Source organism: Mytilus trossulus, chromosome 12 (genome assembly GCF_036588685.1).
Source record: "Mytilus trossulus isolate FHL-02 chromosome 12, PNRI_Mtr1.1.1.hap1, whole genome shotgun sequence".
In the NCBI taxonomy this organism is placed as follows: Eukaryota; Metazoa; Mollusca; class Bivalvia; order Mytilida; family Mytilidae; genus Mytilus; species Mytilus trossulus.
The window spans coordinates 31,927,604-31,949,363 of NC_086384.1; the positions used below are offsets into that span (position 1 = coordinate 31,927,604).

A 21,760-nucleotide genomic window follows, 5' to 3' on the forward strand; every position below is an offset into this window, starting at 1 on the left:
ATCATAGTTATGGAATATGACTTAAGCTCAAGATAGAAGTACTATTCCCAGTTTGTGAGTCTATAATTCATACAATAGTCCTTTTTCTTTGTAATTAGTTTGTCAATGGCTGTACAGTCTTCTGTATATATCAACTTTGTGTTATAAGTCATGGTCCCCTGTATATTTCATCTTTTTAAGGCTGTACAGTCCCTCATTGACATCTTATTTTTGTTAAAAGCTGTACATTTCCCTATATATGTCCAAGTTTTTCTTTGATGACTGTATAGTCCCTGTAGATATCAAGGTTTTTGTTGGGAGTTGAATACGTCACTATTGAATACATCTTTTTGTTGAAAGCTGTACAGTCCCCTGTAGATAAAAGGTATTTGTTGAATGCAAAGCAGTCCCCTGTAATTATGAAATATTTGTTGAAAGCTATATCATCCCCTGTAGATACACATTTTTGTAAGGTATTTATGGATGGCAGTACAGTACCCTGTTCATATAAGACATTGTTGAAAATATTCCCGATCAACAATTTAACATACCTAGAGAAGACATCAGCACTAATTACACAACCAATAATATTACCAAGATGTGGCACATTGTTTACATATGGCAGTTCACTGGTAATAAGTATGTTTCTTTCACCCTCTTTTGGCAATCTGTAAATAAGAAAATGAACATGGTTGATTTGAATCAAATAATAACATAGATACATAATTAAGTGAAATTTTACAAGCTATATTTTCATTTTATTTCATCTTCATTCAAAAAAGATTGAAATCAATATGATGAAAAAGATGGGATATAGTCTATAAATCCATGGCAACAAATGCTAACATGCGCCTAACAGTATTATTATTGCTGTTCTCCAACCCACTCAGTTTTCAGCATGGAAAAAATTGGTAGTGGCTATTTTGCCGGCACTGATTAAAATATCTTAAAACTCAAGCCGGCAAAATAGGATATTTCTATTGAATTAAGATATTTTAATCAGAGCCATCAAAAAAGCAAATTGCAAAGGAGTATAGGTTCAGTACGACCCTTTTTTGGCCCCAAAATATAGCAGTTTTACAAAATTGTTAAAATGTAATCTTTTATTTATCTTTTGGAAAGTAGAATGCTTCTGCTCCATAAGTATGGGCTGTTTTTGACAATACAATGCACATATATCGGGTACTAGCATCATTAAGTCATGCTAAATTACTGAAATCTTCACAATTTTAGCATTTTAGTTAAATTTTAGACGGTTTCCGTCTTAAATGAATGTGGCCGCATTCGTGTTCATTCTTAATATTGAAATGTAAGTTGAATTTGATGATAATACATAAATATATAAAGGTTGAGGATGAACACGGATGCGCACACTTTCAGTTTTGACAAAAACCATCTGAAAAGTGACGTTTTTTGGCATATTTGATAGATTTTTCATATTTAAGCTTGAATCGGAGTGTTTTCAATGACTAAATCAGTTAAAATCCTTCACATTAACTACTTGAATCAACTGAAATAGACACTTAAGTGTTTAAAAAGTGTCCAAAATCTTTTGTCAGATGGACCGGAAATTTGAGGCCAAAATCGGCCATTACCTTTGCTATTTTACCAGCACTTATATATAGCCACTACCAAAGTTTATACCTCACTACAATTTCAAGAATTATCCTCAGCTTGTAGCTCAAGTATTTTTCATCAAAGTGCAAAAATGATATTGATTGTAGGAAGAATTTCATTCTAGTATTAAAATGAAATATTTTTACTATTACTTTTCCAACAGTCAATATATATTTTGTAAACCTAAAAGGCTTCATATGTACTTACATTGGATGTTTACGCTCCAGTGGTTTTGGATATTTACTCTTCCCAGAATTCCATGCATCTACAGCTGCTGCCAACTCTTCTTTTGTTACAGCTTTGTGTGATATTACCTATACAAAAATAAGTCAAATGCAAAAAGCTGTACAAATATTTGTTTGTTCAAATTATTACTATGGCTGATACTAAATATACCACTTTAAATATTAAAATTTTGCATTGAAAAGAAGATATCAAATTCATTTTGCAAGAAACTTCCAAAATAAAACACAGTTATTTGATGACAAAACAGGCGTCTTTGTTTGGCATAAACTGTTAGGTTGGTTGTAATTGGGTCTAAGTTCCATAGCTTCTGTAACAAAATGATATATAATATGGTTATCTACATATGTTGGCAAACAACAGTACCAAATGTGAAATATGTCTTCAAAATGGACTCTGAGGAGGTGAGTTCCTAAGGTTTTATTGTTACAATATTTAATAAGAGAAGAATGTCTCCATAGGACACAGATTGTAAATATATGGCAAATTCCGCATATTTTTCCAATTTATACAAGGACATGACAAGAGAAAGGCAAAAGTGACCTCAACAAAATTCAAACTTCACCTCAATCTAACCAATGTCAGGCCAACAAAAATATGATCTGACCGGTTCTGAGTCATCAAGCTATGGCAGGGTATAGCAAATCTGAAATCATGATGCCACATCATCAGGTTTTACAGAGAAGCTGAGCAAGATTATGCATAAGCAAGAAAGACTGATACAAATTGGTACCTGTATTTCCTCTGGTTCAGCTGCTTTCTCTACTGATGAGGAAGAGGCAGTGGTGCAGGTTGTGACAATAATGATTCCTAAAAAACAACAAAACTGGACTGCTTCACTTACAGTTTTTAGTAATAGTTGAGTTGTTCATTTTTTATCTGACCCTCTTTATAATCAAAGAGCAGATTGTTCTGACGGATATGATTGCCATTGTTTTCATTGATACATGCATTAGTATTATTTTCAAAAATAATTCAACTGCACGTGTAAAATGCTCGTAAAATGTAATTTACGTAATCTGAATAGTTATTCAACTTTAAAAATAGCCAATCCTCGATACAAGTGTATGAACAATGAACTTATTGTGTTTTATTTTTGTACTATCAGTTCCAAGTTTACTTTCCACAGCAGTCACTGAGAGTGAGAGAAGAGAAGGTATTTCACTTCGTACCTTATCAACTATTTTCCCACGTGAATTCTAGGTGGAACCCCATTCCTAACTCTTTAAATATTTAATTTCTTTTGGGTCAGTGGGCAAGACTCCTTTCCGTGCACATTCCTCTATTTAAATTGCGATCGGTTTTAATATAATATGAGCTCTCGACAGAACGAGTTAATTTTTCTCAACGTATCGTGGTTTGGCGGGAGACAACTCAAAGCATTAATATGGAAGACTCCATTTTGGCTGAAGGGGTGTTCTAGTTACACCTTCACATTGTGGACTACATTTATTTTAATTTAAATAATGCATATGATTTAAAATCATGCAACAACAATAACCCCCAATAGCAGACAGACGTAGAAAGGATCTCGTGAGTTTCAAATTAATCAATGCAGTAGGGAATCCAGAGCAACCATTCAATCTGATACTCCTTCAAGTCAAGAAAACTTGCGGGAATTTCTCGTTACATTGAAGACCTGTTGGTGACCTTCTGCTGTTGTTTTTTCTATGGTCGGGTTGTTGTCTCTTTGATACATTCCCCATTTCCTTTCTCAATTTTATACACATGCGCATAATTACCTAAATAAACCCTAGACTTGTCATGTAGCAAGGGCGTATATAAATTGTTAATTAAACGGCCTCCATTTCTTTATGGAAGTACAATATCAAAGATCAGTTTCGTAACGGTGACATTTCTTATATGACAGAAATAGATTTATCGAACGGAATAAAAAAAAATAATATTTCAGTCAAATATTAAATCTAGAGTTTGTTCGTATTAAGTTTGTTCACAAACTTTTCAAAAATCACAGTTTTGGAGGGATGGGGGGTCGGGTTATGGTTTTTGGTACTTTTCATAGTCAATCTTTTCAATATTTCAACATAATCCTATGCTTCGATCGGCTTGCCGTTAAAAAATCGACCCCAACAGGGACAGTACTTTTGGTCAATTAAGCCTATAGTGAAAACCGCAAGTCTTTATTTGTTGTAGTTTAGGAGTTGGGGTTAACTCGGGGTTAGGCTTTACTCTCGCACAAACGTTTCTTCAGTGAGAATGGAAAGTGCGGCCATACATTTCAGTGATACCAATAAGTTTTTTTCCTCAAGATTGCCTTTCCATCTTTAAGGAACAGTTAACTTTATGAAAATATCTCTATTCAAATCCATTCTACATCTGTTTGAAGATTGAAGTCAAAGGCACTTTTCATACTCTGTATTTAGAAATATTTTTTGAAATTTCTGACGCATGCGCAGTCACAAAAAAGGGCAGACATGCGCAGAAGAGAGAAAGGGCACCTCACTAACCCTCGTCAAAGTACACTACCCTAACCCATCCCTAACCCTAAACCCTAACCCTAACCCTAACCCTAACCTTACCCTAACCCTTACCCTAACCCTAACCCTAACCCTAACCATAACCCTAACCCTTTAAAATTGTACCAATAGTTTTAACATTTACTATAAATAATTTCGTTAGAAAATTAAAGTTATTTCATTCAGTTTATGATACAAGGTAAAAAAAAAATAACAATACTCAGCCAATGTGTGATAGATAGGAGTTAAACCATCCTTCTGAAATTGAAGATATTTTTTCGTAAAAATAAGAGAGATTGTATGCATGTACATGTAGCCTGGTGATATCCTCGGAGACTAAAAATCCTCTAGAAGAGGTATTGACCTATTGGTAGTAGTAACAAGGAAAGTAACACAAAACGACATTACACTTGAAGGATTCAACAAATCTAACTGCATTCGGAGTAAAATTAGATGTTCAGATTGGGTTAGTGTTTCCCAACCAGTGTCAACAGATAAAGTCCACTATTTGGTCTCGAAAATAACTAATTGAATCTGTGTGCCAATTTAAGCACTCTCTGTGATATCACATTCACAGAATCAATCAGTTATTTTTAAATTAACTATAATAGTTAATTTAAAAATAACTGTTTGAATCTGTGTGCCAATTTAAGCACTCTCTGCGATATCATATTGGCCAATTTTTTTTTAAAAAGAACCAAAGAATCAATCAGCTACCTTCGTATAAAAAAACTGGTTGTCCTTTTCATTCATGGTCAGAATCCGACAATCTCACTGTATCACTGTCGACAGGCAATTGATCACATTGGGTTATCTGAACCATAAACCTACATCTGAACTATTATTACTATTTTTGGGGTTTTTTCCTCATTCTTTTCTTGAATTTTGCAAAACTTTCAGTGGCTAAGGTTACACGAACATCAGTACAAAACATTTGTCTATATGAGTGGAATATTCTTTCACCGGACGGAACATTAATGTGTTGGTTACTATTTAGCAGTACTCTGTTAGACACGTAACTCTACATAAATACATGTGTGTGTGTGTTAAATATTTCTCTTAATGGAGACTTTCAAAGCCAATTGTATAGTACGTGTTAAATTTTTATGCGCCCGTTTACGTGACGTATTATGGTATATCGTTATCCGTCTGTCCGTCCGTCCGTCGTCAACATGTCGGACACTTTAACCAATTGGCATAAAACTTGAATTGTTTATATCTATTGACATGAGCTCCCTTTCGTTTTTTTATGAATTTTAGATTTTATGTTTCTGAGTTATAGGGTTTTATTCATTAAGAAAGGGGATTTATCAGTTTTCGGACAATAACTCAATAATGCTTTCAGCAGTCCTCATGAAACTTTGGTGAATTGTTCATATCTATTGATGTATGCTACCTTTACAAATTTTATAGAATTTCGATTTTTCGTTTTCGAGATATGGTGTTTTATTCATTAAAAAAATGGGGGATTTTCAAGTTTTCGTTTGAATTGTTTTACATTGTCATTTCGGGGCCTTTCATAGCTGACTTTGCGGTATGGGCTTCGCTCATTGTTGAAGGTCGTACGGTGACCTATAGTTGTAAATTGCTGTGTTATTTTGGTCTCTTGTGAAGAGTTTTCCCATTGACAATCATACCACATCTTCTTTTATTATAGGCATAGTGTTCGATAATTCCCAGATTATTTGACGTCTAGCGGCCTTATTTTTAACTTGCTGGTCCTACATCTCGCTAACGACACTTTTAAGAAATACTACAAACTACAATTTTTTTTAGTGCCCAAATGATGCTAGTCTGAACAAAGCATTAAGGTAAGATTGAGAAACATGTACATTATAATACGGTGCTATATTTTCTTTGAGTTCGACAGACAGCAACCTATGTAAAATGTTGGATGATTTTCAACTAGCATTATTGTATTAACGTTTAATATTTCAATAAATATGATTACCCCAAGAATCACTCGTTTTCATGCCCATCCCCCCCCCCCCCCCCCCCCAAGTGAGAGTCGTTAGATGTCAAAGGAACATTTGGGAAAGATGGACGACACTTGGATAATTTCAGTCGTCACATGTGAAATAAATAACGATTTCAAATAGCACTGCACACATAATTTACGTCCAGTGGCAAGTTTAATTCATATTCAGAACTAGAACACATTAATTTTGACCCTGCTTTGTATTAACCCGACAGACTGAGCCGGATAAATACAAATATGAAATGAGATGTTTTAAGTATTATTTATACATGTAGTATAGAAGACTATATTTATGACGTTTCATGCATGTGATATGAGAAAACTGAAAGTCGAAACTCATTGTTCTTATTTACAAACCTCTGTTGGAAAGACAACTACAGATTCCGGAAGCTGAACACTAAAATGCTGTTACTTGGTCTATTAGTATTCCCCCGAAAATGTACCCTGAACCATACATACCGCATCGCGACGATACGCTGCCAAAGAAAAGTATATGTCACCGACTTTGTTTTCGAGAAAATGGTCCGAGAGGGTACTAAATTATATTGAATATGTGAATATACTATGAATTTCCAACGTTCTTAGTGTTGAGTATGCATGATGGTTATATGTTTTTTGAATTGATATGTTTTTTTATCATAAGGGTCTGGATAGAGAGGCATTCATTTATTAATATTTATTTTGTGTTACCAATATTTTTTATTCTTTATATTTTAGCATCTCATCATTCTCTAATCCTTTTTTTTTTTTCTTTTATTTTGCAGTATTTGCCCATTATTCTGTATGCCGTAAACCTAAATACAATCATCAGACCCTCTTTTATGGACACGTTTTTTTAATTTAATTATAACAGTTGTAAAAAATATGATATGTTCATTATCATTTCTCCTGCTTTAGTGGAACGTCCCTTTGAACATCTCGCTATTTTATAAATTAGCAACCTTTGCGACGGACCCCAAAACGACGACGTCATAATACAGTTACGGCACTATAGCGGTGCCGAGAGCGATGCGTATAAACAATAGTGTGAATTCCCTTTTAAAGGGAAATCACACTATTGTTTATACGCATCGCTCTCAGCGCCGCTATAGTGTCGTAACCGTATTATGACGTCGCCGTTTTCGAGTCCGCCGATTTCTAAAATGGCGGCCCGCTCGAATGGATGTTTCACGAAAGCAGGAGAATGCCAACGACGTTTTGATTTAAGTGTAAAAATGAAAATTCTATACGAAACGGACAATTTGTTTGAAGCTGAAATCAATGAACCAAGACAGTTTGACTCGTGTATCTGGATACCGGGAGAGAGGCGCGTTTTTGAACCATATGAAATGGACAAACAGCTAAAAGCAGGTTGTGTAGACTGTGAGTTGCCACTTCAGTTTACAAACGTTACCGAAGAAACAAAGTGTGGTCTAGGGTGCATTCTGTATGTGGCATGTTCTTGTGGTGTGATAAATAAACTTTACTCCGGAAATGATTTATGATGCAAAAAAACAGAAGACAAGACCAATCTTTGATGTAAATTCGAAACCAGCAGTAGGTAAGATAAATCGGTAAACGAAATAAGTGATTCAAGTTTTAAAAATAATGTTAATACTTTTCCTTAACTCTTCACAAAACAAATGAAAACGTTGTCTTATTGGTACTAATGCCACATCTTCTTATTTATAATAAGGGAAGAAGAGAAATATCAGAATAAAAAGCTCAACAAAAATGCAACTACTACTTGAACTGGCTGTTCCTTTGTCCAAACAAACAGTTTATTTATAAATAACATACTGCATGTATGTATTAATGATACTAGAAAAAAACTGACCATCAAAGTATTGTTCTATGAATAACATAGTTTTTTTCAACTATTCCCCAAATATTACATTGTCAAAAGCTGTCACATTTACCAGTATATTTTGAATTCGTACGTTGTGCAATATGACGTCATATTTATCATTATGACGTTACCGCATCAACCCATCCACCGTATCGCTACAAAGGGAAAGCAGGTGCTTCTTACCTTTTTGTGTATTGGACTGTAAAGCATAAATTAATGTACAAATTAAAACAAAGAACATTTTGTAATTGATAAAATAACAATGTGACTTTGTCAGAGCATATCAATAACAAATAGTTACATGTAATGACAATGATATATTTGTTTGTTCAATGAACAGATTGTATAACCATGTCTTTTAAACTATACTATACTACTACAGATTTTATATATGTTTTGAATGCAAACATAAACAATATTATTTGAGATGACCTCAACGTACATTCTTCAATTTTTTATTACAAATTCGATTGCGCCACGGCATTTTTAAATGAAAAATGAAGAATTTTTACAAATAACTGAAACATTTTTGCTTACATTACGGCTATTATACACCCTTTACTGAGGGGGATAGGACCTTTATCGGGACTCTGGAATCGGGTGTTTTTAGGCTCGGGATTTCGGGATTGACCCTTTCGGGATCCGGGAATTTTTTTTCGAATTTCGGGATGTCGGGAATTAGATTTATATAAGCCCGAGACCTCGGGACTTCAGGTTTTTAAGCTCGGGATTTTGGGATCAAGACCCCTCCTACCACCCTCTATACTTTTTCAAATGAATAAACAATGTGACCTCCGACGCGTAAGCTGAGGATTAATACTTCAATGGCAGGTGTCCTTCTGGTGACCGTCGATTTTCATTGGATTGGGTTGTGTGAAGAAGACGGCGATTTTCGGAGTGAGACTTTTATTGTTTTCCAGCATAGGACCGAGCCCAATATTTTCATGTGGTTTCCTTTAGTTGACATTAACATACCGCCCTTCTGATTTTTTCGATGTTTTTCTACTTCTAAGGGAGCTACCATTTAATTTTTATGTGGTATCTATGATGAACAATTTTGCCCTGTTTTTTTTTTAATTTGGAATCTCTGTCCTGCCTTTTTATTTTGAACTCCATTCGGTCCAACCTTTTTTTTTATCATTGTATCCTGATTTGTTTTACCAAAAAAAATCATTCTGCCTTTTGTTTTGCCAAGTTGCTCGTCTGGCCAATTTATTTACTTAAAACTTCTGCCCTGCCTATTTTTTCAAACTTCATCCCAAAAATCAAAATGGTAGCTCTCTAAGAGATCTCAGTAAAAGAGCGTAAAAATCGTTCAAAAGATAAAAAAAAAAACGTTCCAATTTTTTTACTATTTTCATAGGCGGATCCAAGGAGGGGGGGCCGCCCCCCCCCCCTTTTTCATGGGAAAAATTTGGTTTCATCTGTTTACTCTAGAATCTGATTGGTGCTCCGCTAGAACAGCTGTTTTGTCATCCATTTATTTTTTAAATATTGGTTGTATATCATATAATTTTTTTTCATGTCAAGTTTATATAAAAGCAAAGGAGTTCTTGACGAGATTACGAAAATCAGAATACTCACAGTGCAAATGATCAACGAAAATTACTGAAAAAAAAAAGTAATAATAATGAAATTGATGAAAAAATTACTATGTAATATTTTAAAGTCAATTTAAAACACTATTAAAGCCAAGAATGGCAAGACGTCTAGTTAAATATAATAGTACTATGAATATTCTTTTAATTGTGTGTATTATTGGAACATCGGTAAATTTCTGTCGACTTGATTTATTCAAGATATTCTTACTGTACCTAAACAATGCATCTGTATTTATGCTAGCCAATTTTCCTATAAGGATAACAACGAAAAAATCGTATAATTGCATTCAAGGGTACCAACTGTACTACGCATTTCGTCAATTGATGTTTCTTTAATGACGCTCGAGGCCAAAATATTGAAAGGTCCACAACAAAATTCAATTAATAATGAAATCAATCTTACTGCATCATGGGCACATTTCGAGAATACCTGTTTTTTCAGCAATGAAGTAGGGCAACATTTTTTAATATCAAACAATAATAGAAAGTTACTGTTGTGAAGCGAACAAAAACATAAAGCACCAAAAGTCAAATCATGATATAAATCAGAGTTTTCCATGAGACATTCCTTAATTTAAAAGGTTTAACAATATATTTGAATAGCAAATTGTGATAAAAAAAAAATTCTGTTTTCATGCAAGCGCCGAAGTAAAACCCCGTCCGGTACTTACAGTCCAGAATTTGGCTTCCCTATGGAATAGTGTAAACAGTTATATTATGTATCAGGCTTATAATTTGATACGCCAGACGCGCGTCAGGACTTATCAGTGACGCTCAGATCATAATGGTTAGAAAGCCAAACAAGTATAAAGTTAAAGAGCATTGAGGATCATAAATTCCAAACAGGTGTGCCAAATACGGCTAAGGTAAACTTACTGCAGTTTAAAACAACTGACCGATAATGATAATGAATCAATGGTACCGATTGGTGTGCACCAGATGCACATTTCGACAGTAAAAGAGAGGCAAAAGATACCAAAAGCGACATTAAAACTCACTAAAACTGATAATAACTGATCATGCAATGGCAAAATAAGAAAAAAAACTTGAATGACAAACAACAGTTAAAAAACACAAAAGGAAACGAAAGACTGACAACACGTTCCCTACTTTAAACAAGGAGTGATCTTATGTGTATTAAGGTAGGTCGGTCCTGGTGGTTTAATGTATCAGAATAAGCATAGCATGAGACATGCTTATGAGCATGTTCCAAGTCACGAACATCATAAGTGGTTTTCGTTTATTATTTCATTATCATGGTTATTTTTTATTTGACAAGCTATGTTTATGGCAGATCTATATATATACTCATCATAGATACCAGGATTGAAATTTTGTATTTGTGTCAGACGTGCGTTTCGTCTTCAAAAGACTCATCAGTGACGCTCGATTAAAAAAAGTTCAAAAGTTCGAAGTCGAAGAGCATTGAAGACCAAAATTTCCTAAAAGTTTTTACAAATACAGCTACGGCAATATGATAACATTGTTATTTTCAATGTATGTAAACTTTTGGGCATTTAGATCTATACACACAAACATATAATAAATAAATAACAGGGATTGTATATACCACAAATCTTAATAATTTTTCAGGAACACCAACTCTTCTAATCAAAAGGTTGGCTACAGTTTTTCCATTTTATACATATGATTTGTCACATTTCCAGAGAATCTGTGTTCGACCCAAATGTTCGCGGAGTTTTTTATTCTCCAAATTCAGTTCAATTTTTGGACTTTGTTTGCATTTCTTTCTTTTTTTCGATGATGTTGTATGTCTTCTTTTGACATTTATTTTTTTAAATTTTATTGTCCCTTGATTTTTGTTCATGTTTCTTGTTTTGACGCTTATTTTTGGTTGTGATATTTTTCTTGGCGGACTGAAAATGAAGCTACGACGCTTAAGACGTTCAGTGTCAGTACATCTGGTCATTTATTAATAAAAATACATACGACTTCTCCTCAAACATTTTTTGGCTGAGAACTGTAAAATTCATTGTTCATTGAACTCAACTAAATTTTTTTTTAGGTATTACACAAATTAAAGCGGCAGTAGTTTACCGATGTTGTCATTACAAACAGACAAATCAATGAAGCATAGGGAATCCCATGAACAATTAAAGGTCATTCATTTAATTTCTTACACTTTGCAGCAAATATAAAATAAAGAGATGTGTGAAAAAACAATCCTTTTCTCACTTGTTCATAAAGAGTAGACTAGCTAGACTAGAATAGACTAAAATTCTATATAGAACCTTCGATTGACCATTTTCTACAGGTTTGAAGAGTATTGCAAAACATCATTTTCTATGCCATGCTTTGACATCGTATTTTTCTTGTTGATAAATGTTCTAAAAATATAAATATATAATATTATGTATATTGTTACATATCAAGACGAAAATCGGTTTAAACTTTTAATTGTATCAAACTTAAATATATAAAGTAAATAGAATGTTTAGGCTTGCATTAAATAAATGTACGTATAGAGTTTATCACAGCCTTTTGTACTTGGTTTTTCTTTTCCACATACAGTTTCTGTTGAGTTCAATAACACATATCTTGTCTTGCAATCTGTTTAAAAATAATTGGAGAAGACATTTCACGAGACACTGAAACACATGTTTTGGACTGCTTTCCACAGAATGCAATGTTTATTATATTCACAGGTGCAACTGGTACATCGAACTCATCCACAGTCAATCTAGTAACAATGTAATCGAATGGTAAAACAATAGACATATTTCTAGCAAAAGGTTCCGATGTCGCACACAGAGATTGTTGTAAAGTTCACTATACAATATATCTATGATGAGATATAGTCAGTTCCAGTCAGTTCCAATCCTTTTACGTTTCAATATTTTGGAAACGAAGCGTGATGTTTCACCTTCAACCAAACACCACAACAATGATATCAGCGTTATAATATTGTTGATTTTCTACTGCTTATTTATACAGTCGGGGCACTTAGCGAACTCCATAATATTATGGAATTGGCTAAATTTGACTGCTTTATGAAAAGCTATAATATTATGAGATTAAATAATATTTCCAGTAATATTATGTGTGTCCATAATTTTGAATATTATTGAATTTCATAATTATGCATGAAAAAAACAAATTTGATGTGTCCGAATAACAATGTTTAGGGTACTGCTAATAAGTTCCGTAATTTATTAATCTTAAAATGCTATTTTTATGATCATCTATTGATTATATTCATCCGACAATCGTCGCCTTTCTCGCGTCATATTTAAAATGCTTCCGTCTTCAATGTCTTTTATCTAGAACAGTATTTTGTAGAAGGGAGACAAATCGTGTCGTCTTATAAGCCATCTTTTTCTTAAATGTATTATCGTTCCTTAAACAATGAATAAATCGTGTTTTAGAAAATAAATGTAGAAATAAGTGTGTCAGTTGACCTCGTTTTCAATACATTAGTTTTATCATGGGGAAATGTTATAAAAAAAAATAGTACACATCCTTCAGACGTCTTTATAAATTATAAATGACTACGTACACAATAGGTATAGAAACACATTACTTTCACGTGTTTATGTGTCTTGATTTGACGAAATTTAATTAATGGTCATATCCACAAAAACTCATTACATGCAATTGTTATTGTTTCAAATTCAGTTTATGTTGCAGACCGTTTTAATGTTGCTTATGTGCATTAGTGTATATTGGTTAAGGTGGGTACATTATTTCGAATACACATGCATACAACGTATTTTTTCTGTCACCATCAAATTTGAAATGTTTCTTTTCAATTCCTTTAAAATTAAAATTGTGTCTGTAAAAGAAAAGTCCCTTGTGTTGTCTTGCATGTAAATAAAAAATACATCTTAGAATAAAAATCGAGACATCAAGACAGAATTTAAAAAAAAAATCATAATCTATAAACATAGGCAGGTGGAAATTAGATATTCATTTTGATGTATTACCAATAAATATTTATTTCGACGTCGGTCAATATATGATGATAGATGCACCTGAGTATTTAAAACAGCACTATGACATGTATGATTGTTGTTTTCCTACATAACACGTTGCATATCAAAATTCAGTTATTGTCCATTTGACTTCTATTTATCTGCAGAAAAAAATTCTTAAAAAATTAAGATAACATATTGGTTCTTGAGAACCACAAAATTAATTTATATACAAGTATAAAAACAGCAGAAGAAATAAAATGTAAATATAAAACTATTTCAATGCGAAGCAAGGTCATGTAATACAATATTATTTAGTTCAGCAGTATGATTGATTGGTAAGAAACAGATGACATAATTTACGTTTGATATGAAAATTTATACACATTGCAGAATGAACTCGTTATATTAATGCCTAGTTGAAATTATAGAGTGCAACCTGTCAAAATAATCTTTTGGAAATAAAGATATAAGTACTGTATGAAATGTGGATGATGACTTATGCATGACGACATTTATAATAGACTTTTATTTTTGTTTGTTAATATATATTAATAAAATCGAAAAACAAAAATTCTATTTCTATTTATCCAAATTTATTCGTTGACTTCTTTGCACATCATACTAGTCAAAACACGAAGTTTGTTAGTCAAAATATAATATAGAATAATATAAATAAATATATTAAATATTTATAATATAGAGATTTGAACACTCCAAACAAATATCAATCATTACGTGTTAATCGCAATTCATTGAATGGTAAATCAGTTGTTTCAAACAATAAAATATAATATAAAAGCTACGAGAAATGTTGTATAAAGGTTTAAAAATTGTTCTTTTATCTCGGCTAATATTCTAAAACTATAACACCTGTATTCCTTAATTTCCGAATTAAGTAGTATTTTTTTTATTGAGAGTAATGACTTTTTGCTCCGGATTCACAATAATATGTCCGAATAGGACGTCATGTCTAATTACATAAAATTGAGATCGAAATAGGGAATATATGTAAAAGAGACAACACTCCAGCCAGAGAGCAGACAACAGACTGACACTTTGTGAACTAGCAAGACTTGAATCCTGGTCAACATTTCAGACTAGTAAAAAGCCGGGTTGATATGGTATTATCGTGTTTTGTCGTAAGGAAACTGTTTTTCTCCAATTTAAGTTTAAACGAGTGAATTCATATAAGATATATGACGTCCCATTGAATTGCTTTAAACTAATACAATAATAAATTACATATATGAATGTTACTACCTATTAAGTTTACAAAAATGTCGCGCTTACTAAATACTAAAACAATATAACCACTCTCTGTGAAAGATGAGCTACAGATTCCAGAGGTATAGTCAAACTTATAGATCGAAAATAAACTGACAAGGCTATGGCTAAAAAAGAAAAGACAAACATTTAAATAATCGAACCCAATACACAACATAGAAAGGTAAAACTGAGCAACACGAACCCCAACGAAAACTGTGGATGATATCAGGTGCTCCAGAAGGGTATGCTGATCCTGATCCACATGTGGCACCCGTCGTGTTGCTCATGTTATTACAAACCCGGTAAAATTTAATTCGGTATGTCATATACGTGCAATTAAAGGAAAGGGGATTTTAGTTATGAAATAAGGAACATATCCGATATCATCTGTAAAACGGTTAATCCATAACTATCATTTATCATCTACAAAATACCACATTTAATAACCATACTCTATCGACACCATTCAAACTCTCGTTAATGGTCATCTTTGAAAAACTAAAGCTAATGATTGAAGAGTTTTGAAGAAGGCTTATTTTCTTTGGTAAAGTGCTACTAGTTACATTACACCATAACAAATATTATGGTACACCATAATTTAAGATATATTATAAAAATCGATAATCTTATAAGATAGCATAATGTGTGGATTAATATTATGAAATCAAATAATTTTGGAAATGCTTATAATGCATCAAGATATTAAAAAATCGATCATATCGTGATAACGATTTTATTGGAATATGTTTCTGTATCGGTAGACATGTCTATCATTTGGTGCTCTCATAAGATAAACACTGGCAATGTTTTGAATTTGATATAGGTAACAATTTATTTAAAAATAAACCATTTTATCCGCCATTTCTTTTACTTAAAAAAAAATCATAACTAAAAAACAGGCAAATGATACGCAGAGGACATAAAAACCCAAAAGTCGAAAATAAACTGACTAAGCCATGGCTAAAAAAGAAAACAAAAAAACACTCTGAAAACAGTAAACATTACAGAAGAATAAAAAAAACGTAGACAATTTCATCTAACATTTACAACATACCCAATTTAATAACCATACTCTATCGATGTACTCTTCGATTCTATTATATAAGTGCATTAATTTTAAAGCTGAGCAATGTACTGATTCGTTCATTCAAATAAAGCAGTCAATATAAAAGTTTCGACACCATTCAAACTCTGGTTCATGGACATTTTTGAAAAACTTAAGCTTATGATCGAAGAGATTTGAAGAAGGCTTATTCTCTTTGGTAAAGTGCTACCCAAAGTATTTTTTCGTGAAAGCAGCATACCATCCGTATATACATTGGACATCCGTTCTGTCCGGACATCTTTTTTTTCATCCGTTAGGCGTCCGTCCGTGCTATCCGGTAAGGTGTGACCGAAGCACGAACGGACGCCTAACGAATGAAAATAAAAGTTGTCCGTTGACAGAATTGTTATCCGTTGGGAGTCCGTTGATGTACTGACCGAATACAACGGACGTGTAACGGATGCCTTACGGACACATACCGGATATGCAAAGTACGAGAAACGGAAACGTACCGGACAGAACGGATGTCGAACGTACATCCAACGGAAGAGTACGGCATAAAACGCACACCTAACGGAAGCGTACCGGATAAAACGGATGAACAATATATACGGAAAAATAAAAGGCAACAATAATAATACATGTACATCACATAAATATTCAAAATGTTTAGGTGTAACGGTTTTTGGTTTATTCTTCAAATTACCACATAAGGTCAGTGTCTGAAATAAAAGCTGCTTGATTGTGAAGAATCGCCCTTACTCTAAGGTTGATTATGAATAATAAGAATTCATGAACCTTAAGAAATCTGACATACCAATAATTGGCATTTCTGACGCAAAATTTTCAATTGGCATATATTTTTATATTTTTCTCATAGTATTTGTTATATGATATATTTTATAACAATTGCATTAGGATTTTTTGTAATTTCACATTTAAATTTGCAAAAGTATCATCTCCTCTAAAGCAGTGACATCGAATGTTTGCTTATAACTAATTTTTTTATCCAATATTTACAACATTTATTATAATTTCACAACATTGTTTTCGCTGTAATAAAAGCGAACTGTTTACGTCTGCAACATTAGACAGAAAACTTCACACTAAGTTAACCTGATTCCCAGAGATGATAAAAACAATGTAATTAAATATCCACCAGCTGCATTTGCAGACGACTATTATTTGAACTCTTAATGACTAGACTGACCTACTGAAGGTGTCATAACATTTAGGAATCCCGTTAAGATTAACGTTCAACTTTCTACACTGTAATAAACTATTTAAAAAATACTGTTATTTTTAAACGAAATTGTAACTTTGTTTCAACATAATGCATATTGTACTGCAAAATAACGATTAGATTAATCTAACTTGCAAAATTATAAGTAAAACTATAAAAACGAGTTCTACTCTACTTAAATTCAATCATACTCCTTAAAACTATTTAATTGTTTTTCAATAATTTAAAACTACCTAAGTTAAGATATCTAATCGGGTCCTACGAAAAAGCGTCGGGAGCGCCCGGATGAAGAAAAAGCGCCCGGGGAAAATATATAGAGATGAATGTTTCAATTTTAACAATAATATATGAATACTATTTCGAAAAGATAATAATGGATCACAGCTTATGCTGAAGATTTATAAATCGTTAAACACCGACAGATACGCTTCTCAAATTTCCCAGATAAAAAGATTATTTTTATAAAATTAAAAGAATTGCACATTATTTAAGAACGGCAAAAGAAATTGAACAAGTGTTCACCATGCAGTTGCGAATATTAGATCTCGGACACTGATTTTTTTTAAACTGACCAAATATACGTTTTGATCGAGGACAATATCGTTCATGATTCTTCTATATATACTTATATTTACCAACTTATATACAATTTTTAAATCTAAAATGTAAAAGTGCAACAACTCTATCTACACACTTCAGATTTAGCATCGTAAATATCCCCATTTATACGGGTGAAACACGCAATGTTTTTTTTTCATTCAGGAAATCACTTATTCTCCTGGGCCTTTTTTTTCTTCCTCGGGCGCTTTTTCTTTTCTCGGGCGCTCTCGGGCGTTCCCAAATGCTTTTTAGTAGGACAGATCTTATCGTATTATTTATTTATCGTAGGACATCTAGAAAAAAATCCGTCCTTTCGGATAAGTAGTTTTATACATATCAGCCCAAGGTTATTCTAGTAACGTGTCGAGTAGCAGCACAAAAACAATTAAATGGTGGTGTCAAACTGTCAAATCCAATGTATCTGTGTTTTCCCCAAAAATGTGTTTATTCGGAGCACTCAAGGGAGGACTAGATAACTTCTTTAACACCGAAAAATAGAAAAAGATATTAGAAAAAAAATGAATAAATGATATGTTTTAGAAATTGTAATCACAATGACTGACATGCTTGAAATCCTAAATTGGATGCGCAGTTGCTTATTATTTTTTTTTCTTCAATTTTACCCCACCCCCTTTTTTTTAAGAAATGAATATATTTCATAGATTAGACTACATCTATTTTTTTTTGGTAAAATATATGGTTCTTTAACTCCTAACATTGGTAGAGCCTTCAAACACCAAACCCTGGATCAGTGCATTTAGTCTGTTATGATTATGACAGAAGACATGCAAAGAAATGACTAATGTCCAGTGCATTATAGGATTTACATTTTTCCTTTTGGTCAATCATCATTATATGTGTGCCATTTGTTTTTTTATTTTCTTTATCAGCTATTGACTTGGTATCTTCTTATCAAATAATGTGTGTGAAATTTAAATCTCATTTAGATATACATGTTAGTTTCTTACTCTTTCTACTTAAAAAAAACCCATTTGCCAATGTAATAAAAAGAATAACTAATCAAAGAATTCTAATAGGCTGCGCGCATTAGCAAATTCATGTGTTGTTCGGTCACTCGTTAAATATTTTTCTTTTTGGATTCTTCGATAATTTATTCTATAAATCTCATTTTAATTTCAATTGTACGTACACGTACTTATGTATATATGTTCGTTAATTGGAAAATATTTCTCGGTCTTAAAATCAATTATACGTCGTATACTTTTATATGTTAAACTTATATAGTTAGGCACTTTTGTTGTATGTTTATATCATTCGGGTTTTGTTTAGACATTTGTTTCTTCCATTAGTTCACTGTTGTAGCCTAAACATATATTCAAAAGGCTAAGTCTAAGAAATCAAGTTAAGCCCCATCATGAGTTGAAACATCAATATATATAGTCTTAGATCTCTACTTTTTATATTTTGTTGTAAGAGATGTATAAATACTCTGTCACGTCCAGTCTATGTTTTAGTTATGTATGCGCCTGTCTTTTGTATAGAACCTGCAATTTAGTGGTTGTAATGGTTCATGTCATTAATTTTTGTTTTTCCCAATTGATTTGTGAATTATGCCGTTATTTTTCTCAATTCAATTGTTTCACTTTTTATTTATGTCGTGGCCTTTCATAATCGACTTTAAGGTATCGGCTTTTGTCATTGTTGAAGGTCGTACTGTTACCTCTTATTGCTAACATCTACTTAATATGAACTTTGGTGGAAAGTTGTCTCATTGGCAATCATACAACATCGCCTTATATTTATAATCTTAGGAAAGGTAAAGGAAATAGTAAGGAAATTGGAAACATATATGCACGCCATTTAATAAATTAATTCTAGTGCTTTATTGCAGAAAATAACATGCAAAACATTAAACGTTTGAAGTGTAAATTGTGTTAAAGCTTGCGGAAGAATATCTCAAAAACGTTTTACGACACTCCCGGTAAGGACCGGTAACTTTGTATTTTTTTGCGGGAAAATATGAATGGCTTCTCATATCTAATCTTTTAGAAAAATCGATTTCTTACAAAAGAGTGTCCACCATGCACTTACACTGCACTATTAAAGGCATAGTAGAATATATTGATATACAAATGGATGAAATATAAAAAAAGAAGATGTGCATGGTATGATTGCCAATGAGACAACTATCCACAAAAGACGAAAATGACACAAACATTAACAACTATAGGTCACCGTAAGGTCTTCAACAATGAGCAAAGCCCATACCGCGTAGTCAGCTATAAAAGGCCCCGATAAAACAATGTAAAACAATTCAAACGAGAAAACTAACGGCCTTATTTATGTTAAAAAAATGAACGAAAAACAAATTTGTAACACTTGAACAAACGACAACCACTGAATTACAGGCTCCTGACTTGGGACAGGAATATACATAAATAATGTGGAAATTATATATACAGCCCTTGGATGGTGTAAACTTTCCAAAAAAAATGTATAGTGTACTGGTGTAATGGTGTAATGGTGTAAGGTGTAAGGTGTTGTGGTGTATGGTGTAAGGGGAATGATGTAATGGTGTTTGAGGAATGGTGTGATTGTGTAACGTGCGATCGGGAATGGTGTGAATGATGGTGTACGACATCTCATTGGTTGAAACGAATTTCTTTTATTTTATTTTTTCGAATTGTAAACATAAACAATAATAATAATCTTAATATTTGAAATTTAATTGCATTATGGGTAATTTCGGATCGTGTAGATAGAATGGGGAATGGTGCATGGTGTAATGTGTAAGGTGTATGGTGCAAAGGTGTAACGTGTATGGTGTAATGGTACAAGGTGTATGGTGTAATGCTGTATGGTGTATGGTGTAATGGTGTATGGTGTTAGTGGGAAGTTTACAACATCCAAGGACTGTACATGTAACTGTTAGATTAATAATAAAATAACAACAAACCAGTGCATACTCTGTGACGTTTATTATATTAGTATAATAGTCCCAGGTATGCTGATTTGTATCTCAACAATATCATAGTTATTACGGTGCGGTTGAATTTCCTGTCATTTATTCATCATCCGCGCAAGAACTTGTCTCAGAAAAAAATATACTCTGTACATTAAACTCAGTTTCAGGTATAGCAAATGAACAGAGGTGTGATCTTTTTCTGTGACATCTGCTTTTGACCATCCACAAGAACTTGAGTCATCCGATGTTCAGTACTTCAGTACTTTGATTAAGTTGGAAGTTTCCAATTCAAAATCGATTCATGAATTTTTTTGGTGAAAATAAGATTTTTGAAATATCAATTATTGCAACAACAGAAATCGCGTATTTGTCTTCAATAGTTTTAATAAGAACATAACACTTTGTAAATATAGGACCAATTGGCCTATTATTTTCCTTATTACAGTGTATCCAATTTAATGATATACATTGCTTTGTATTGTTTTTTGTGTTCTTCCGGAACCATTCATGAACTATTTGCCACTGGAGTCCAATCAAATCGTTTCCTTTGTTGACTAGTATATATAAATCGATTGAAGCTTGTTTATGTCAAGTGACTAATTACATGTAATATTTTTTTTATAAACTGTAGTATCAAAGCTCCTCGATGCACACAAGACGTAATTTATTATTAATTATGGACTTCTTCCAGTAGTTATTTTATATCTATGTTAATCTTTGGTACACCATTCTTACATGTCAGTCCTCTCCCACCATAACACCACTCGATTTTGGTTAATAAGTTGAAAAGTTAAATTTCGTTTATTGTAAGTGTAATGTATCAAGAAAATAAAGACGGGTTCAAACAGAAAGGTTTTGAAATCAAAGATAACTGTGCACCTTAAGATCAGCATGGGTTTATTAGTCGTCAATACGTGTACTTAAAGTCCAGTCTAAAAATAAGCATACTAGGTACTTTGATTCAAGGACGAAACAACGATGTCTAGTCTTACTAAAAAATATAATCAATATTCAAACTCTAC

At 32.7% G+C, this 21,760-nt stretch overlaps 1 pseudogene; it reads right to left on the reverse strand.

Moving 5' to 3' along the window:
* LOC134692364 (methionine--tRNA ligase, cytoplasmic-like) overlaps positions 1-9,146 on the reverse strand; it is a 62,892-nt pseudogene extending 53,746 nt beyond the window's left edge.
* Between the last annotated feature and the right edge of the window lie 12,614 nt (positions 9,147-21,760).